At 37.0% G+C, this 20,036-nt stretch overlaps 1 protein-coding gene and 1 non-coding gene across 4 annotated transcripts in view; both read right to left on the bottom strand.

Moving 5' to 3' along the window:
- The window catches only part of CCDC91 (coiled-coil domain containing 91), a 400,614-nt gene that overhangs the window by 163,760 nt on the left and 216,818 nt on the right, over positions 1 to 20,036 (bottom strand). The gene's annotated exons all lie outside the window — the stretch shown is intronic.
- On the bottom strand, positions 7,070 to 7,176 carry LOC129642457 (U6 spliceosomal RNA). Its single transcript, XR_008709727.1, has one exon. It is a non-coding gene; the product is annotated as a U6 spliceosomal RNA (small nuclear RNA).

Genomic DNA, 20,036 nt, shown 5'->3' with positions numbered 1-20,036 from the left:
ATGAACAAAGGAGCCTAGCGGGATACTGTGCACAGGGTTGCACAGAGTTGGACATAACTGAAACGACTTAGCACACATAGCACAGAGCTGTTGTTCACAGTGGGCTTCACAGGTGGGGTGAGCAATAAAGAACTCGCCTACCAATGCAGGAGACATAAGAGGCGGGGATTAGATTGCTGAGTCAGGAAGGTCCCCTGGAGTAGAAAATGGCAACCCACTGCAAGACAGCGGAGTCTGGCTGGTGCAGTCTACAGGGTTACAAAGAATTGGATATAATTGAAGTGATCAAATTGCCAACATCTGCTGGATCATTGAAAAAGCAAGAGAGTTCCAGAAAAACAACTATTTTTGCTTTATTGACTATGCCAAAGCCTTTGACTGTGTGGATCACAATAAACTGTGGAAAATTCTGAAAGAGATGGGAATACCAGACCACCTGACCTGCCTCTTGAGAAACCTGTATGCAGGTCAGGAAGCAACAGTTAGAACTGGACATGGAATAACAGACTGGTTTCAAATAGGAAAAGGAGTACGTCAAGGCTGTATATTGTCACCCTGCTTATTTAATTTAGATGCAGAGTACATCATGAGAAACGCTGGGCTGGAAGAAGTACAAGCTGGAATCAAGACTGCCGGGACAAATATCAATAACCTCAGATATGCAGATGACACCACCCTTATGGCAGAAAGTGAAGAACTGAAGAGCCTCTTGATAAAAGTGGAGGAGGAGAGTGAAAAAGTTGGCTTAAAGCTCAACATTCAGAAAACAAAGATCATGGCATCTAGTCCCATCACTTCATGGGAAATAGATGGGGAAACAGTGGAAACAGTGTCAGACATTATTTTTTTGGGCTCCAAAATCACTGCAGATGGTGACTGCAGCCATGAAATTAAAAGACGCTTACTCCTTGGAAGGAAAGTTATGACCAACCTAGATAGCATATTCAAAAGCAGAGACATCACTTTGCCAACAAATGTCCATCTAGTCAAGGCTATGGTTCTTCCTGTGGTCATGTATGGATGCGAGAGTTGGACTGTGAAGAAAGCTGAGCGCTGAAGAATTGATGCTTTTGAACTGTGGTGTTGGAGAAGACTCTTGAGAGTCCCTTGGACTGCAAGTAGATCCAACCAGTCCATTCTAAAGGAGATCAGCCCTGGGTGTTCTTTGGAAGGAACAATGCTGAAGCTGAAACTCCAGTACTTTGGCCACCTCATGCGAAGAGTTGATTCATTGGAAAAGAAAGACTCTGATGCTGGGAGGGATTGGGCAGGAGGAAAAGGGGATGACAAAGGATGACATGGCTGGATGGCATCACCTACTCGATGGATGTGAGTTTGAGTGAACTCGGGGGATGGTGATGGACAGGGAGGCCCAGCGTACTGCGATTCATGGGGTCGCAAAGAGTCGGACATGACTGAGCGACTGAACTGAACTAACAACTGAACAACAATAATTATTCATTAAAGCTTTATTTATTCAACTAATATTTACTGAATGCATGCTTTATTCCCAACATTGTTCTAGGCACCAGGGATGCACACCCAACAAGAGAGATAAGAGCCTGACTCTCCTCAATTCACATTGTAGATAAGGAAAATGGGGAAGACAAAGAAGATTGAAGGTAGACAATAAACAAATATTTCTGATGGTGTTACATGCTGTAAAGAAAATTAAAAAGGGCAAAAGGAACAGAATAATGGGGGAGAAACTTTTCAGAGGAGGAAGTCAAGAACTCTCTTAGGAAGTCACAAATGAGGAAGAAAAAAACTCAGTTTTATTTTGAATCTGAGGGAAGAACATTTCCAACAAAGAAAAATGTCCAAAGTTTTATCATGGGAATAAAGGCTGATAAATTGTAAAACTAGAAAAAAGGCCACTGTTTATCATACAAAACAGGGAATCCAACCAGATGCTATAGCAGCACCAGACTTCCAGACAAAGGCAATCACATAGAACCATGGAAATGCATTTTATTTTTAACTCAAAGAAAGTTTCTATAATCTGACCTACTTTCATTTTCTTCAGTGTTTCAAAGTATAAAAAACAGTCAAATGGTATAAAACAAATTCTTCATCAATAGACAATTTGTGAGAATGAAATATGTAGCACTGATATTTGTCAGCTAAACATATACACACACACACACATATAAATGCACCATGCATATACCACTTTTTATTCAGTATAATTAAGAGTAATAAAATTATCCTCTCTGGTAATGAAGGGGTTAGTCCTAAAAAGAACAGTTGAATGATTTTCATGGTCTCACAGAAAAGTGCCATAGATATGCTACACGTATATATGCCAATTAACGTCTACCTGAACTTCATCTGGACCCGCTGTCTATTAGCATGAAGTTCTTCTATAATAGTTACATTCTCCATTTTATACTGAATTACATTCTCCATTTTATACTGAATTAGAGTGACAAGATAAGATGATGAAAATTAATATATAGTGTCCAAATGATGGCAGCTCACTAACATGTCTTAAAGTTCAATGACTCTTGGCTAATCAGATATCTTCTGCCAATGTTGGAATCTAAAATGTCAACCTATAACTTTGTTGGCTTGTAGTTTGGGAAAAGAAACTGATACAGACACACATATTTTAAGACCTCAGTGAGTTAGTAATTCAACTGTGGTACAGATGTAGTTGCATTAGAAGAGAAACATTAGGTTATCTCTGAAAACAATATTTAGACATTTTAGAAAATTTTGTTGGAATACAAAAAGAATTAATGTGATAAAAATCTATCACTGGTAAGTGATTTAAACATACAAGGTAAATAGGACTAAGCAATATAACTCTCTTAAAGAAAAACTTCTATCTGAAATTAAGGCTTGGGTTTACTTTAAAAACCTGGATCTAAATCCGAGCTCAGGTTCATGGCCTGACTACCCAGGCAGGAAGAAGTTAAGCAACATCTAGAATCTTTAAGTTCAACCCTTGGGGAAAATGAAGGTGCATGCTTCTCAAGAGTGTAAACTCCAGATGTCCGCAGAGTTATAGTAATGGATTTGGTCAAATTTATTTTTAGAAAGCAGGACAAAAACCAATTCCTAAAATTATGGATAAATGGATTAAAAAAAAAAAACAACCCCACCCTTCCTTTTCCTTAACTTAAACAACAGCAGTGTCAAGGTCATGGAGAAGCTGGTGAAAATTTATCTTGTCACAGATCTCAAGCATTTGGAATTGTAGAGATCCTAAATTTTTCTAGTATTTGAAGTGCTGTGCAGTGGCACTATACTAATTCAAAAAGAAAAATGTTAAATTATGGGTGTAGATCTAAACATGGAAATTCAATACAGTCTAGCCATGCTATAAAATGCTCTGCGGGCTGTGAAAGCCAAAAAAAAGAAAAAAATCTTTAGGACAGAAGAAATCATTCCTGTTGGCCCTGTTGTTAAGGGATTCTAGTAACATCAGAGTTGTTACCTCAAACACCACAAAAGTCTCCCAGTGAAAATTTCTTTTGTGCCATGGACAACACATTAAAATTAAGAAGTTTCTAAAATTAAGTTCAGCAGAGAGACGCTGCATGTCTGCCTTCCAGATACTTTAAACTTCTGAAAAGCTGCCATATGGACATGCCTCTCCCTCAGATGCCACAATATTATTTCTTGTGACTTGCATAAGAGCTACAGTTTCAGCTAAAGAAGAAAGAAAGGAAGGAATGAAAGAAAAGGAAAAAAAAAAAAAGAACTCTGACTAAAATCTCTCCAGAATCTTTCATAGGACTCAACACAGCACCTAGTTATTAAACACTAAAGACATAACATTCCGTTTTCTGAAATATCAGAAACCACGAAAAAAAGAAACCCATGTACATGTCAGGAATATCTGACTTAAATACACAATCATTAACCTTCCAAGGAGGCAGCATAACTTGCTAAATAGAGTTCTGGATCAAGCTTTGAATGATCTGACTATATTCACAACTCCTTCTCTGGTTGTACGTGTTTGATCAGGGCACTGTGCTTCTCCATGTCTCAGATGTGTTATCTAATAAATAGGAAGAGTAATAGAGCTTCGTCTCTGCCAGTAATAAAGGAATGCTGTGAAATTCTGATCGCTAAGTTAATTCTTTATATTGATAAACTTTCAAAAGAGAATTGTTCAACCTTCTGCTGATTTTTGAAAACTAAACTCCTTACTTGCATGAAAAGGAAACTCAAGCTATTTGGATTCAAATTGTATCAAGAATATTTTTTAAGTTTCCAGATTTAAGATAGTTAAAATAATTTCCCTCCAAATTAACAGACATCCATTTACCAAATATAGATCTCAAAAATTAGAAAAGAACTTTTATTCACATTGAAAAGTTGAGTGAGATTAGAGGTTTCATCAAAATCAATATATCAGAAGATACACTGACAAAGTGTATCTTGGAGAAGGAAATGGCAGCCCACTCCAGTACTCTTGCCAGGAAAATCCCATGGACAGAGAAGTCTAGTAAGCTACAGTCCATAGGGTCTCAAAGAGTCAGATATGACTGAGTGACTTCACTTTCACTTTCACACTGACAAAGATGAAATTTTCCTTTATGTCTTCTTTTTGATCACAAAGAGAAGAATGTTGTAAACTTAGATGACAATTTAAGGTACTTTAACCTGGTTCTTTTCCAGCTAAGTGTTAACCATATATTCAGTTCAGTTCAGTTGCTCAGTCATGTCTGATTCTTTGTGACACCCATGGACTGCAACACACCAGCCTTCCCTGTCCATCACCAAACTCCCGGAGCTTGTTCAAACTCATATCCATCGAGTCAGTGATGCCATCCAACCATCTCATCCTCTGATCACCCCCTTTTCCTCCTGCCTTCAATATTTTCCAGCATCACAGTCTTTTCCAATGAGTCAGTTCTTCGCATCAGGTGGCCGAAGTATTGGAGTTTCAACTCCAAAACCATATATAACAGAAGTGATATTGCACGGGGAGATGTGTAAACTATTTAAAATCCGTAAGATTGGGCGCCAAAAAATCAGAAGTGTCATCCCCAGCACTGGAGCAGGTGTCAGAGGTCCCTGCAGTGCTGATCTCTAGCTTGACTGTGAGGGGTTAGGATGAAGCCTCAGGGAAGGGACAAAGTCATCAAAGTGTCTCAGAGAAATTGTTAATATACTAACTAGTATGGAAGTATTTCACCATTAAAATACAAAGTAGTGATTTATTGATTATCGATTTATCGAAAGTTATCAGTCATGTCTGATTCTTTGCAATCCCATGGACTATACAGTCCACGGAATTCTCCAGGCCAGAATACTGGAGTGGGAAGCCTTTCCCTTCTCCAGGGGGTCTTCCCCATCCAGAGATCAAACCCAGGTCTCCTGCATTGCAGGAGGATTCTTTACCACCTGAGCCACAAGGGAAGACCTTGCCGGCACCCAAATTAGCTTGTTACAATGAATTAACTACCAAGAAACTTGATTACATGAATATTCTACTAAACTACCAAAACAGGATAACTTTTGAACTTGGTGCTTCTAACCACATGGATAAAATCAGACTCTATAAGTTTTATTCTTCAAATGGAATTCCTTTCTCACTGCTATAAAACAATTTGACAATCAATTTATTGCAAATCAGAGACATGACAATCTTTAGCAGATTATCTCACTTCTGGAAGCAATAAAGCCTAAAGAATAGATGGGAATTGATACTCTAACAGCAATGGGAGCAAAATTTAATTTTTACTATGCATATTTCTGGGCTTCCCAGGTGGCACTAGTGGTAAAGAATCTGTCTGCCAATGCAGGAGACATAGAGATAAGGATTTAATCCCTGGATTGGGAAAATATACTGGAGGAGGGTATGGAAATCCACTCCAGTACTCTTGCCTGGAGAAACCCATGGACAGAGGAGGCAGGCAGCTACAGTCCATAGGGTCACAAAAAGAGTCAGACCAGATGCGGTAACTTAGCACACACACACACATGCATACTTTCATATCTTTTAAATTTTGTATTGTATGCATGTTTCCTTGGCAAAGAAATAATATACTTTGAAGACAATAGGGCAAATCATTTACTCCCTAATAATTTATTCTTGATTGTTGTTCCATCGCTCACTCGGGTCTGACTCTGTGACCCCGTGGACTGCAGCATGCCAGGCTTCCCTGTCCTTCACCATCTCCTGGAGTTTGCTCAAACTCATGTCCATCCAACCAACTCATCCTCGTTGTTCTCCTCTCCTCCTGCCTTCAATCTTTCCCAGAATCAGGGTCTTTTCTAATGAGTTTGCTCTTCACATCAGGTGGCCAAAATATCAGAGCTTCAAGCTTCAGCATCAGTCCTTCCAATGAATATTCAGGGTTGATTTCCTTTAGGATTGACTGGTTGGATCTCCTTGCAGTCCAAGGGACACTCAAGAGTTTTCTCCAAAACTGACTTTTGAACACCACAGTTCAAAAGTTTCTCCAAAACTGAGTTTTGAACACCACAGTTCAAAAGTATCAATTCTTTGGCACACAGCTTTCTTTATGATCCAACTCTCACATCCATTCAATACTGGAAAAACCCATAGCTTTGACTCTATGGAATTTGTCAACAGGCAAAGAGATGTCTCTGCTTTTTAATACACAACCTAGGTTTGTCATAGAGTTTCTTCCAAGGAGCAAGTGTCTTTTAATTTCATGGCTGCAGTCACCATCTGCATTGATTTTGGAGCCCAAGAAAATAAAAGTCTGTCACCATTTCCATTGTTCCCCCATGTATTTGCCATGAAGAGATGGAACTGGATGCCATTATCTTAGGTTTTTTTTTTTCGTAGTTAAAATGTTTACTTTTATTTTTTTGAATTGATTTTATTGAAATATAGTTGATTTACAATGTTAATTTCTGCTGTGCAGCAAAGTGATTCAGTTACATAGATGCATATATTCTTTCTCATATTTTTTCCATTATAGTTCATCACAGGATATTGAATATAGAACCCTATGCTATACAGTTAGAGAATCTTTATTCTTTTTTTTTTTCTTTTCTATAATCATTTTATTTCATATTTAAATTTTATTATTTTTTAAATATAAATTTATTTATTTTAATTGGAAGCTAATTACTTTACAAAAATATGGCATGCTTCACGAATTTGCGTGTCATCCTTGTGCAGGGGCCATGCTAATCTTCTCTGTATCATTCCAATTTTAGTATATGTGCTGCCGAAGCGAGCACTATCTTAATTTTTCAATGTTGAGTTTAAAGCCAGCTCTTTCATTCTCCTTTCACCTTCATCAAGAGGCTATTTAGTTCCTCTTGGCTTTTGGCATAAGGGTGGTATTATCTGCATATCTGAGGTTATTGATATTTCTTCCGATAATCCTGATTGCAGCTTGGCTTCATCCGTCCCAGCACATGTTGTACTCATTTCACATGATGGATGAAGTCTGTTGTTTGACCCAGGGATTGAACCTGTGTCTCATTCTCCTGCACTGGCAGGCAGGTTCTTTACTACTAGCACCACCTATGTGTATATATATATGTATATAGTGATATAGTGAAGTCGCTCAGTCGTGTCCGACTCTTAGTGACTCCATGGACTGTAGCCTACCAGGCTCCTCTGTCTATGGGATTTTCCAGGCAATAGTCCTGGAGTGGATTGCCATTTCCTTCTCCAGGGGATCTTCCCAACTCAGGGATCGAACCCGGGTCTCCCGCATTGTAGACAGACGCTTTACCATCTGAGCCACCAGGGAAGTCTCTCTATATATGTATATATATACATAAATATACTTTTAAATATGTTTATATACATTTATATAAATTTATACATTTATATACACTTATATATCTATATCCATATATATGTTATATATATATACATATATCTGTATATATAAAATTACACAAAACATACATATATATGTATATATAAAATTTCCCAAAAGCTAATTAACTAGAACTTAGCAGATAAAATCAAAACCAGATGTGTATTCTGATACTGGGTTGCACACTAATGGTTTATAGTTCAGATTAACGCATAAAGTTAACCATTCCCCTTTTATTACTTTTCAAGCAGGCAAAAAATTAGAAAAAAATCTTAAAAGTAGTTTTTTTATATACATATCTTCATTTGGACTTATCAGAATAATTTTAACCAGTTTATCTTTTCTGCCTTTAAGAACTATGGTATGTAATTGTCCACTAACTGGATTATTAGTTTCCAATAAAAATAAATCTGTAACACATCAATTACATCTCTTCTAAAGTCTAATAAACATGTAAGACTTCAATACTATCAAAAATTGAAAAAGACTGATTACAGACAGACCTTACTGATAATTCAGTTCACTACAATAACAGAAGATTAAAAATCACATAACTGATACATCACATTGACTAAAATAGTTACAGAAATTATATTCTTTAGATACTACTATAAACTCACTCTTTCAGCACTCCTACTAGATTTAGAAACCTCCTAAATAACATTGTTTTTTTTTTTTTTTTTTTTTTTTTTTTTTTTTTTTTAATTTTATTTTATTTTAAAACTTTACATAACTGTATTAGATTTGCCAAATATCAAAATGAATCCGCCACAGGTTTACATGTGTTCCCCATCCTGAACCCTCCTCCCTCCTCCCTCCCCATTCCATCCCTCTGGGTCGTCCCAGTGCACCAGCCCCAAGCATCCAGTATCGTGCATCGAACCTGGACTGGCAACTCATTTCATACATGATATTTTACATGTTTCAATGCCATTCTCCCAAATCTTCCCACCCTCTCCCTCTCCCACAGAGTCCATAAGACTGTTCTATACATCAGTGTCTCTTTTGCTGTCTCGTACACAGGGTTATTGTTACCATCTTTCTAAATTCCATATATATGCGTTAGTATACTGTATTGGTGTTTTTCTTTCTGGCTTACTTCACTCTGTATAATAGGCTCCAGTTTCATCCACCTCATTAGAACTGATTCAAATGTATTCTTTTTAATGGCTGAATAATACTCCATTGTGTATATGTACCACAGCTTTCTTATCCATTCATCTGCTGATGGACATCTAGGTTGCTTCCATGTCCTGGCTATTATAAACAGTGCTGCGATGAACATTGGGGTACTCGTGTCTCTTTCCCTTCTGGTTTTCTCAGTGTGTATGCCCAGCAGTGGGATTGCTGGATCATAAGGCATGTCTATTTCCAGTTTTTTAAGGAATCTCCACACTGTTCTCCATAGTGGCTGTACTAGTTTGCATTCCCACCAACAGTGTAAGAGGGTTCCCTTTTCTCCACACCCTCTCCAGCATTTATTACTTGTAGACTTTTGGATCGCAGCCATTCTGACTGGTGTGAAATGGTACCTCATAGTGGTTTTGATTTGCATTTCCCTGATAATGAGTGATGCTGAGCATCTTTTCATGTGTTTGTTAGCCATCTGTATGTCTTCTTTGGAGAAATGTCTATTTAGTTCTTTGGCCCATTTTTTGATTGGGTCATTTATTTTTCTGGAGTTGAGCTGTAGGAGTTGCTTGTATATTCTGGAGATTAGTTGTTTGTCAGTTGCTTCATTTGCTATTATCTTCTCCCATTCTGAAGGCTGTCTTTTCACCTTGCTAATAGTTTCCTTTGATGTGCAGAAGCTTTTAAGGTTAATTAGGTCCCATTTGTTTATTTTTGCTTTTATTTCCAATATTCTGGGAGGTGGGTCATAGAGGATCCTGCTGTGATGTATGTCAGAGAGTGTTTTGCCTATGTTCTCCTCTAGGAGTTTTATAGTTTCTGGTCTTACGTTTAGATCTTTAATCCATTTTGAGTTTATTTTTGTGTATGGTGTTAGAAAGTGTTCTAGTTTCATTCTTTTACAAGTGGTTGACCAGAGTTCCCAGCACCACTTGTTAAAGAGATTGTCTTTAATCCATTGTATATTCTTGCCTCCTTTGTCGAAGATAAGGTGTCCATATGTGCGTGGATTTATCTCTGGGCTTTCTATTTTGTTCCATTGATCTATATTTCTGTCTTTGTGCCAGTACCATACTGTCTTGATAACTGTGGCTTTGTAGTAGAGCCTGAAGTCAGGTAGGTTGATTCCTCCCGTTCCATTCTTCTTTCTCAAGATCGCTTTGGCTATTCGAGGTTTTTTGTTTTTCCATACAAATTGTGAAATTATTTGTTCTAGCTCTGTGAAAAATGCTGTTGGTAGCTTGATAGGGATTGCATTGAATCTATAGATTGCTTTGGGTAGTATACTCATTTTCACTACATTGATTCTTCCAATCCATGAACATGGTATATTTCTCCATCTGTTAGTGTCCTCTTTGATTTCTTTCACCAGTGTTTTATAGTTTTCTATATATAGGTCTTTAGTTTCTTTAGGTAGATATATTCCTAAGTATTTTATTCTTTCCGTTGCAATGGTGAATGGAATTGTTTCCTTAATTTCTCTTTCTGTTTTCTCATTATTAGTGTATAGGAATGCAAGGGATTTCTGTGTGTTGATTTTATATCCTGCAACTTTACTATAGTCATTGATTAGTTCTAGTAATTTTCTGGTGGAGTCTTTAGGGTTTTCTATGTAGAGGATCATGTCATCTGCAAACAGTGAGAGCTTTACTTCTTCTTTTCCAATTTGGATTCCTTTTATTTCTTTTTCTGCTCTGATTGCTGTGGCCAAAACTTCCAAAACTATGTTGAATAGTAATGGTGAAAGTGGGCACCCTTGTCTTGTTCCTGACTTTAGAGGAAATGCTTTCAGTTTTTCACCATTGAGGATAATGTTTGCTGTGGGTTTGTCATATATAGCTTTGATTATGTTGAGGTATGTTCCTTCTATTCCTGCTTTCTGGAGAGTTTTTATCATAAATGGATGTTGAATTTTGTCAAAGGCTTTCTCTGCATCTATTGAGATAATCATATGGTTTTTATTTTTCAATTTGTTAATGTGGTGTATTACATTGATTGATTTGCGGATATTGAAGAATCCTTGCATCCCTGGGATAAAGCCCACTTGGTCATGGTGTATGATCTTTTTAATGTGTTGTTGGATTCTGTTTGCTAGAATTTTGTTAAGGATTTTTGCATCTATGTTCATCAGTGATATTGGCCTGTAGTTTTCTTTTTTTGTGGGATCTTTGTCAGGTTTTGGTATTAGGGTGATGGTGGCCTCATAGAATGAGTTTGGAAGTTTACCATCCTCTGCAATTTTCTGGAAGAGTTTGAGCAGGATAGGTGTTAGCTCTTCTCTAAATTTTTGGTAGAATTCAGCTGTGAAGCCGTCTGGACCTGGGCTTTTGTTTGCTGGAAGATTTTTGATTACAGTTTCAATTTCCGTGCTTGTGATGGGTCTGTTAAGATTTTCTATTTCTTCCTGATCGAGTTTTGGAAAGTTGTACTTTTCTAAGAATTTGTCCATTTCTTCCTCGTTGTCCATTTTATTGGCATATAATTGTTGATAGTACTCTCTTATGATCCTTTGTATCTCTGTGTTGTCTGTTGTGATCTCTCCATTTTCATTTCTAATTTTATTGATTTGATTTTTCTCCCTTTGTTTCTTGATGAGTCTGGCTAATGGTTTGTCAATTTTATTTATCCTTTCAAAGAACCAGCTTTTGGTTTTGTTGATTTTTGCTATGGTCTCTTTTGTTTCTTTTGCATTTATTTCAGCTCTAATTTTTAAGATTTCTTTCCTTCTACTAACCCTGGGGTTCTTCATTTCTTCCTTTTCTAGTTGCTTTAGGTGTAGAGTTAGGTTATTTATTTGACTTTTTTCTTGTTTTTTGAGGTGTGCCTGTATTGCTATGAACTTTCCCCTTAGGACTGCTTTTACCGTGTCCCACAGGTTTTGGGTTGTTGTGTTTTCATTTTCATTCGTTTCTATGCAAATTTTGATTTCTTTTTTGATTTCTTCTGTGATTTGTTGGTTATTCAGCAGCGTGTTGTTCAGCCTCCATATGTTGGATTTTTTAATAGTTTTTCTCCTGTAATTGAGATCTAATCTTACTGCATTGTGGTCAGAAAAGATGCTTGGAATGATTTCTATTTTTTTGAATTTACCAAGGCTAGCTTTATGGCCCAGGATGTGATCTATCCTGGAGAAGGTTCCATGTGCGCTTGAGAAGAAGGTGAAATTCATTGTTTTGGGATGAAATGTCCTATAGATATCAATTAGGTCTAACTGGTCTATTGTATCGTTTAAAGTTTGTGTTTCCTTGTTAATTTTCTGTTTAGTTGATCTATCCATAGGTGTGAGTGGGGTATTAAAGTCTCCCACTATTATTGTGTTATTGTTAATTTCTCCTTTCATACTTGTTAGTATTTGTCTTACATACTGCGGTGCTCCCGTGTTGGGTGCATATATATTTATAATTGTTATATCTTCTTCTTGGATTGATCCTTTGATCATTATGTAGTGACCATCTTTGTCTCTTTTCACAGTCTTTGTTTTAAAGTCTATTTTATCTGATATGAGTATTGCTACTCCTGCTTTCTTTTGGTCCCTATTCGCATGGAAAATCTTTTTCCAGCCCTTCACTTTCAGTCTGTATGTGTCCCCTGTTTTGAGGTGGGTCTCTTGTAGACAACATATGCAGGGGTCTTGTTTTTGTATCCATTCAGCCAGTCTTTGTCTTTTGGTTGGGGCATTCAACCCATTTACGTTTAAGGTAATTACTGATAAGTATGACCCCGTTGCCATTTACTTTATTGTTTTGGGTTCGAATTTATACACCATTTTTGTGTTTCCTGTCTAGAGAATATCCTTTAGTATTTGTTGGAGAGCTGGTTTGGTGGTGCAGAATTCTCTCAGCTTTTGCTTGTCTGAAAAGCTTTTGATTTCTCCTTCATACTTGAATGAGATCCTTGCTGGGTACAATAATCTGGGCTGTAGGTTATTTTCTTTCATCATTTTAAGTATGTCTTGCCATTCCCTCCTGGCTTGAAGAGTTTCTATTGAAAGATCAGCTGTTATCCTTATGGGAATTCCCTTGTGTGTTATTTGTTGTTTTTCCCTTGCTGCTTTTAATATTTGTTCTTTGTGTTTGATCTTTGTTAATTTGATTACTATGTGTCTTGGGGTGTTTCGCCTTGGGTTTATCCTGTTTGGGACTCTCTGGGTTTCTTGGACTTGGGTGATTATTTCCTTCCCCATTTTAGGGAAGTTTTCAACTATTATCTCCTCAAGTATTTTCTCATGGTCTTTCTTTTTGTCTTCTTCTTCTGGGACCCCTATGATTCGAATGTTGTAGCGTTTAATATTGTCCTGGAGGTCTCTGAGATTGTCCTCATTTCTTTTAATTCGTTTTTCTTTTATCCTCTCTGATTCATTTATTTCTACCATTCTATCTTCTAATTCACTAATCCTATCTTCTGCCTCTGTTATTCTACTATTTGTTGCCTCCAGAGTGTTTTTAATTTCACTTATTGCATTATTCATTATATATTGACTCTTTTTTATTTCTTCTAAGTCCTTGTTAAACCTTTCTTGCATCTTCTCAATCCTTGCCTCCAGGCTATTTATCTGTGATTCCATTTTAATTTCAAGATTTTGGATCAATTTCACTATCATTATTCGGAATTCTTTATCAGGTAGATTCCCTATCTCTTCCTCTTTTGTTTGGTTTGGTGGGCATTTATCCTGTTCCTTTATCTGCTGGCTATTCCTCTGTCTCTTCATCTTGTTTAAATTGCTGAGTTTGGGGTGTCCTTTCTGTATTCTGGCAGTTTGTGGAGTTCTCTTTATTGTGGCGTTTCCTCGCTGTGTGTGGGTTTGTACAGGTGGCTTGTCAAGGTTTCCTGGTTAGGGAAGCTTGTGTTGATGTTCTGGTGGATGGAGCTGTATTTCTTCTCTCTGGAGTGTAATGAAATGTCCAGTAATGAGTTATGAGATGTCTATGGTTTTGGGGTGACTTTGGGCAGCCTGTATCTTGAAGCTCAGGGCTGTGTTCCTTTGTTGCTGGAGAATTTGCTTGTTATGTCTTTCCCTGGAACTTGTTGGCCCTTGTGTGGTGCTTGGTTTCAGTGTCGGTATGGAGGCGTTTGATGAGCTCCTGTCAATTAATGTTCCTTGGAGTCAGGAGTTCCCTGGAGTCAGGGATTGGACTTAAGCCTCCTACTTCCAGTTATCGGTCTTAATTTTACAGTAGTTTCAAAACTTCTCCTTCTATACAGCACCACTGATAAAACATCTACGTTAACGATGAAAAGTTTCTCTACTGTGAGGGTCACTCAGAGAGGTTCACAGCGTTACATGGAGAAGAGAAGAGGGAGGAGGGAGTTAGAGGTGACCCAAATGAGATGAGGTGGAATCAATAGTGGAGAGAGTGGGCTAGCCAGTAGTCACTTCCTTATGTGCACTCCACAACTGGACCACTCAGAGATGTTCACGGAGTTATACAGGGAAGAGAAGAAGGAGGCAGGAGACAGAGGTGGCCAGAAGGATAAAAGGGGGAAATGAAAAGGCGGGAGACAGATCCAGCCAGTAATCAGTTCCTTAAGTGTTCTCCACCGTCTGGAACACACAGAAATTCACAGAGTTGGGTAGAGTAGAGAGGGGTTAGGGAGGAGATACAGGTGACCTGGTGGAGAAAATGGAGAGTCCAAAGGGAGAGAGAGCAGTCAAGCCAGTAATCTCGTACACTAGTGAAAAATGGGTCCTGAAGATTGGGTTCTTAAAGGTACAAAATTGGTAACAAATACATAAAAACAAAAATTAGAAATCTAGAGTAGAGTTTGGAATTTCAAAAATGCGATGTTAATGAAAAGGAGAAGGAAAAGAAAGAGAGAAAAAACGAACAAAGAAAAACAAACAAGGTCGTGAAAGTAATAAAGAAACTACAGGTACAAAATTGATAACTAATACCAAACAGCAAAAATTAAAAATCTAGAGTAGAGTTTGGAATTTCAAAAATACAACGTTGAAAAAAAAAAAAAAGAAGAAGAAGAAAAATAAAGAGAGAAAACAAACTAACCAACAAAAACAATGTCGCAAAAATTATAAAGAAAATACAGGTACAAAATTGATATCAAATACCAAAAAGCATAAATTAAAAATCTTGAGTAGAGTTTGGAATTGCAGATATACGATGTTATATAAAAGAAGAAGAGAAAGAAACAGAGGAAAAAAAAAAGTCACAGCAATTATGAAAAAAACTATAGGTACAAAATTGATAACATATATCAAAAGGCTAAAATTAAAAATCTCCTTTCGAAGAGTTGGGCTGCTTTTCTGGGTGCCTGATGTCCTCTGCCGGCATTCAGAAGTTGTTTTGTGGAATTTACTCGACGTTTAAATGCTCTTTTGATGAATTTGTGGGGGAGAAAGTGTTCTCCCCGTCCTACTCCTCCGCCATCTTGGCTCCTCCTCCCTAAATAACATTGTTAAAGGGGTTTATTTCAACCCTATAAGAACAAAACAGACCCAGCCTCATTCAACACAGAAAGGTAATATTATTATGGATAAAAGGTACTTATGATAGACCATAAGTATTATTTCATGATAATAAGCAGAAGTCTGTAATTAATTAACAATGGACAGGAATCACACTGATACAGTTTTCAAGTCTCATTAACATTATTCACAAATATTAACCTGATGTGATATAAAAAAAAAATGACATTTAAATTTCATTTTGGAAGGTAAGCCAAAAATAACTAATGGAAACAGGCAGGTCTTACATGTCTTAAGAAACAACTAAATAAAACCTATTCATTAATTTTTTTGTTAATCTTTGGAGTTATTTTTCAAAGTCTTCTCTGCAGCAAAAATTTGAAATTTATAGCCTCAATACAGAATGGAGTCTTCTCCTTCATTCCTTTGACTATCAGGCTGAAAATCCAGTCACAATATAAAGGAAAGCCTTAAATCTATATTAGAACAAGTTTTCTTGCAATGTTTCCAATGCCTTTTGGTTTTGGCCTGGCTGGAAAACCACAAGAATAGCCTTGCATGCAAGATTCTGGCTTAGCCCAGAAAACTCAGAGGCACATAAGAACAGTTCTCAACTACCAAACCTTTCTCAATCCTCTGCTGAGGTTAAGTTTGATGGGAGGGATAAGAATGTACAAGCCAAGTTGTGAGTTCCAAACCAATCACTAGTATCTAGCATGCTGTTAGGCCAAACACTATTGGCAACAGCAAGCATCTTTATTTGTCCAGGAAAAATCTGATCATATGATAAAAGCTGGAATTTATGAGGATCCTTGTTCAATCAAATAACTAAAACTATAAATTTATTTCATATCTTTGGGTTAACAAAAAGGTGTAATTTTTTTTAAAAAGATATATAACGGATCTCACATATCTTCATTTTTACTTATCCCCTCTTTACACAAAAAGTTAGCAATCTCTAATCAAGGGAAAACATCAAAAGAAGAGAAAATGTCATTTCCTCCTCCTTGGAGCAGAACTTTATACAATAAAAGTAATTCTACACCCTGGGAAAAATTGGTCTCCAAAATGTATTATGTTCTCCCTTATAAAACAGTACAAACAACTCAAGAGTTCAAATAAAATACTAGCAAGTAGATGCTTTTGAAAAATGGAATATAGCAGGCATGTGATATTCTAAGCTGGCATTTGCATAAGTTACACTGCTAAAATTCAAAGCTGCTGCTGCTGCTAAGTCGCTTCAGTCATGTCCGACTCTGTGCGACCCCATTGACGGCAGCCCACCAGGCTCCCCCGTCCCTGGGATTCTCCAGGCAAGAACACTGGAGTGGGTTGCCATGTCCTTTTCCAATGCATGAAAGGGAAAAGTGAAAGTGAAGTTGCTCAGTCGTGTCCGACTCTTCGCGACCCCATGGTCTGCAGCCTACCAGGCTCCTCCATCCATGGGATTTTCCAGGCAGCAGTCCATAGCAAAAGAGACTTAAGGCATACCAACCTTTGAGAAATGCACAATAAACCAATACTCTCAATAAAACTAAGGTTGATCAAATGGGAAATAAAGAATTTTACTCAAGATAATTTAAGAACAATTTAAGTTTATGTAGCAATTCTGCACCATCTTTCACTCTGAATAGCAGAGAATGTATGTGTCTGATAAGCTAAAACTCTAGTGTATATAGTTCAATACTCTGGTACTTAAACATAAGAAAAAAAAATCAGCAAATTCTCTTCATAAAATGTTCTGAGACTTTAGAAAAGAATCAGCTAATACCTTGCCTGCTCATTTAAATGAGTAAAATATTTATAAGCACTAATCATGTGTCCAGCACAAGATGGAATCAAGATTGCTGGGAGAAATATCAATAACCTCAGATATGCAGATGACACCACCCTTATGGCAGAAAGTGAAGAGGAACTCAAAAGCCTCTTGGTGAAGGTGAAAGAGGAGAGTGAAAAGTTGGCTTAAAACTCAACATTCAGAAAACAAAGATCATGGCATCTGGTCCCATCCCTTCATGGGAAATAGATGGGGAAACAGTGCAAACAGTGTCAGACTTTATTTTTTTGGGCTCCAAAATCACTGCAAATGGTAACTGCAGCCATGAAATTAAAAGACGCTTACTCCTTGGAAGGAAAGTTATGACCAACCTAGATAGCATATTGAAAAGCAGAGACATCACTTTGCCAACAAAGGTCTGTCTAGTCAAGGCTATGGTTTTTCCAGTGGTCATGTATGGATGTGAGAGCTGGACTGTGAAGAAAGCTGAGCGCCGAAGAATTGATGCTTTTGAACTGTGGTGTTGGAGAAGACTCTTGAGAGTCCCTTGGACTGCAAGAAGATCCAACCAGTCCATTCTGAAGGAGATCAGCCCTGGGATTTCTTTGGAAGGAATGATGCTAAAGCTGAAACTCCAGTACTTTGGCCACCTCATGCGAAGAGTTGACTCATTGGAAAAGACTCTGATGCTGGGAGGGATTGGGGGCAGGAGGAGAAGGGGACGACAGAGGATGAGATGGCTGGATGGCATCACTGACTCGATGGACCTGAGTCTGAGTGAACTCCGGGAGTTGGTGATGGACAGGGAGGCCTGGCGTGCTGCGATTCATGGGGTCGCAAAGAGTCAGACACAACTGAGCGACTGAACTGTACTGACTGAATCATGTGTCTAGAGCTCAGTAGCTTTTGGCATCTGGGATGTAATATACCAAGTTAAAGATCATCAATTCAGACAAGCTTTCAGAAACAAAGACTGAAAAATGAGTATATGTCTATACATCTACTCTGGTGGAAATATCTTGAGATACGTAAATAAACATAAATAAGCCTGAATTTTTAAAATGTACTCAATTTGGCCAAAAGCATGCACAGAAAACACAAGGGTTAGAATAGAAAGCTCTAAAGTTTCAGAAGAGGGTATAAAAACTTCTAGTTTGAAAATGAATGTGATGACCAGGAACTAATTTTCATATCACCAAAAAACTGATACAGAAAATGTTTAGGTTAGGCACCCACAAGGGGGCCAAGAAATATGTAATAGACTTTAAATCACTACAGTTATAATTTATTGGTGTTTGCAATAAATATTAAACCAAAATGCATTTTCTTTTTTGCCTTTTTTGGGCTAACTTTCCAGTCACCATTTTGACTCATCTATCAACTATATCAAATTCAATGTTTCAACACTTCTATCTCCTATGATTTGAAAAATGTCTAAATCCCTTAAGTTTAAACAACAAAACAGCTGAGTGTAAATCAATTTGAAAAATAAACAAGTTGAGTCTGAACAAAAAAAATAACTAACTTGCAAAAACAACTTCAGGATGAAATAAATTCTGAATACTAGAGTTTCAAAAGGAAAAGCACTTTTTTCTAACTGATCTATCTTAAAGCAAACACCACATTAAAAAGAAAGAAAGAAAGGAGGCAGTCTTTTGTCATTGCCTTGAAAAGAAGATTCTTGAAAAAGAAGATTCAATATATAATAGTAAAACAAAACTATTAACCAAAAAAACCTATGTTATCTTATACATGTCAATTTGGGATCATCAATGAACTGGACTCAAAGTAAAATAAAATAAAATAGAAACAACATGCTAAACTTAATTTTTTGAGTACTTTCCACTCACTGTTAGAGCATGTGAGCAAAAGTTCTAGCTTTGAAGTTTAACATATTGAGTCAACTAGAACTTTCTTTGGAAAATTCTTTGCAAAAGGCATTTTGGATAAAAAAGAAAATTAATTTTAAGAATGTATTAACATCTAAAATAGTTTTGCCTCAACCACTTACATATAGTATATTAACTGAATAAATGTATACAGAGATAGTTCTGGAAAACAAAACAAAACAAAACAAGAACCAAACATATCTGTGCGAGAAATGGAGATCGCAAGATACTTTCTCTTTAAAATTCAGGGCATCACATGCCTTAAGTTAAAGAACTACATTTATTTTAGCAAATATGCCTGTATTTTTTCTATATATGATTTTCTTTGACAGTCCCTCTGTGCTATTATACCAATACTCCACTGTAAAGAAATTTTTCTTTGCTCTGATCACTTATTCTACATAAAGGAAAATAAGACGTAAGTTTAAAAAAATCTTTGGAGAAGGAAATGGCAACCCACTCCAGAACTCTTGCCTGGAAAATCCCATAGACAGAGGAGCCTGGTAGCTACAGTCCATGGGGTCACAAAGAGTCAGACACGACTGAATGACTTCACTTTAACTTTTCACTTAAAAAAATCTTAATGTGGGATAAATCTAGTTCCTTAGTTATAGCTAAAACTTTTGCTTCTTTTGTAACTTTTAAAAACAGAAAGCGGTGCATTCAACTGTCATTTAAATCTGTCAGAATATCTCTCATTTTCTCATAAGGAAAAATTTCATAGTGATTTCAATCTAAACATGCACACAGACACACATACCCACCCACACACAATCTTGACAGGTTCAATTTAGATAATCAGAATGGGGAAAATAGCAACAGATAGGATATAATGATAGGCAAATAAACATGAAGGGATAAGCTGATGGTTAACAACCTCCTCGGGGTAGCAGAATGACTTCTAAAACTTCAAAGAAAATACAGATGCCTAAATCTCACCTATGTGAACTGATTTTAAATTTCCAGAGAAGAAAATTAGTATGATTTCTTAAAAGGAACCCAAGTAATTTATTATGTCCTGCAAAAAGTGCAGGTTAAGATACCCTAAT

The sequence above is a fragment of the Bubalus kerabau genome, chromosome 1 (assembly GCF_029407905.1).
Source record: "Bubalus kerabau isolate K-KA32 ecotype Philippines breed swamp buffalo chromosome 1, PCC_UOA_SB_1v2, whole genome shotgun sequence".
NCBI lineage: Eukaryota > Metazoa > Chordata > Mammalia > Artiodactyla > Bovidae > Bubalus > Bubalus kerabau.
The sequence above is the reverse complement of the archived record's forward strand: the minus strand, read 5'-3'. Positions and strand labels throughout refer to the sequence as shown.